Raw genomic sequence first — 2,500 nt, 5'->3', positions numbered from 1 at the left:
GTGCACCGCGGCATAGCTAGATGGCTTGTGTGGAGTTTTGTGAAAAAATGAAATTCGTGGTTTTTGAGATGTGAGGGTTGGAATGGCCTCCAAATGTCCCCAAATGAATACCATGAAATTCTTGGTGCACGAAAGTTTTGAGTTCGGAGGGTTTTGCACATGGCCAAGTTGGTCGGTGCACCGCGGCATAGCTAGATGGCTTGTGTGGAGTTTTGTGAAAAAATGAAATTCGTGGTTTTTGAGATGTGAGGGTTGGAATGGCCTCCAAATGTCCCCAAATGAATACCATGAAATTCTTGGTGCACGAAAGTTTTGAGTTCGGAGGGTTTTGCACATGGCCAAGTTGGTCGGTGCACCGCGGCATAGCTAGATGGCTTGTGTGGAGTTTTGTGAAAAAATGAAATTCGTGGTTTTTGAGATGTGAGGGTTGGAATGGCCTCCAAATGTCCCCAAATGAATACCATGAAATTCTTGGTGCACGAAAGTTTTGAGTTCGGAGGGTTTTGCACATGGCCAAGGTTGGCGGTGCACCGCGGCATAGCTAAATGGCTTGGTGGGGAGTTTTGTGAAAAAATGAAATTCGTGGTTTTTGAGATGTGAGGGTTGGAATGGCCTCCAAATGCCCCCAAATGAATACCATGAAATTCTTGGTGCACGAAAGTTTTGAGTTCGGAGGGTTTTGCACATGGCCAAGGTTGGCGGTGCACCACGGCATAGCTAGATGGCTTGGTGGGGAGATTTGTGAAAAAATGAAATTCGTGGTTTTTGAGATGTGAGGGTTGGAAAGGCCTCCAAATGCCCCCAAATGAGTACTGTAAAAGTGTTGGTGCACAAAAGTTTTGAATTGGATGCATTTTGCACTTGGCCAAGTTGGTCGGTGCACCGCGACTAGATAGGTTGGTGCCAAAATTTGTCAAATTTAAGACCTTGGCCAAACTGAATGAAATTTTGTGGGGAGGTTCCTGATATTGTTTAGTGGTGGACTGGAAAAAATGAGGTCGAAATTCGAAGTCTACATGTGCTTTTCTATTTTTCCCGATTTTACACATACCCGGTAAGTAAAAAAAATAAAAAAAATAGTTCCCCTTCGAGAAAAATTATGAAATTTGGTGAGCAAGGAGATACCATTATTCTACGAATTACTGCAAAAAATCGCATCAAAATTCGAAGTATAGCCCGAGATATGGACTTATGTCTGCTCAAAAAAAGTGTATCTACTTGTACAATTTTGCCTTTTGCATATTAACCTCTTATAGGGGGGGAGTGCTCCTTGAGCCGGCCAGCTCCACACTGGCAGGTTTTAAAGGGAGCTTGATGAGGCCTCCCCCCTCACGTGGTGCGTGCGTTAGCATGTTTATCATGGCACAACTAGCCTCTTCATAGTTGTTGAGCTTTATTAATACCAACACACGGTCGTCACTGATCGTTGGTTAGCTCGGCAGCTAGTCCCTCGGATATTGTGGAAAGTTATTTTCATGCCTAGCGATGCTTGACCCTGCGTCACTTGATGTTTCCATTTGCTTGCTTGCCCATGGTAGGTGGGGGGTGGACCGTCTTGTGGTGTGGTGTCTTGCGAACGTGAGGGTGTGTGAGTTGTAATCGAGATGCACTTGCTGGCTGGCTCCATGCCTTGCGTATCGAACGGTCAAGCATGCATCTCTTCCATTTTCACCCGTTGCCTTGGGTGATATTGGTTGATCAGTCCCTGTGTTGCCTACCCACTAGACGGTACTTCTGTGGTTGCTTCGAATTCTATCTTTCCATCACGAAGAGGTGTTGGAGGATCCTAATGTCACGCACGTGTTCCATCTAGTGAAACATCTCAGTGATGCACGTGTTGTGGCTAGTTCTTTTGGATGCGGTGCATTATATGAACTCGGGTTTACTTTAGCGACCCAGTCAACATAATTCGGTTGTGTCCCTTGATTGAGACGTTGTCCTTGAACTTGTTGTGAACAATATCGTTCTTCCACAACCCGTCGTCTTGAGTGCGATGGAAGGCAAATAAGATGTGCTTTGGCATGTCATGCACGTACTCGATTGCGGGAAGTGTGAGAAAGTGTTGTTGACAACCCGTGGGAAATGGAATGTGGCAAATCGTGATGAGCTCTTCGTGGATCTGCGAAGAAGACGACCTTTGGGCCTGTTGGAAACGAGGGAGGCGATGTTGAACTGCGAAGAAGATGGACTTTTGGGTTGTTTGAATCAATGGGAGGCCACGCGAGAACTCCGAATACTATGGACTCTTGGGTTGTTGGAAGCAACGGGAGGCCCCGCTAGAACTCCGAATACTACGGACTCTTGGGTTGTTGGAAGCAAGGGGAGGCCCCGCTAGAACTCCGAATACTATGGACTCTTGGGTTGTTGGAAGCAAGGGGAGGTCCCGCTAGAACTCCGAATACTACGGACTCTTGGGTTGTTGGAAGCAAGGGGAGGCCCCGCTAGAACTCCGAATACTATGGACTCTTGGGTTGTTGGAAGCAAGGGGAGGCCCCGCTAG

The sequence above is a fragment of the Vigna unguiculata genome, unplaced genomic scaffold (assembly GCF_037176805.1).
Source record: "Vigna unguiculata cultivar grain cowpea cultivar isolate G323 ecotype 2 unplaced genomic scaffold, ASM3717680v1 ptg000056l, whole genome shotgun sequence".
NCBI lineage: Eukaryota > Viridiplantae > Streptophyta > Magnoliopsida > Fabales > Fabaceae > Vigna > Vigna unguiculata.
Note: the sequence above shows the minus strand (reverse complement) of the source record.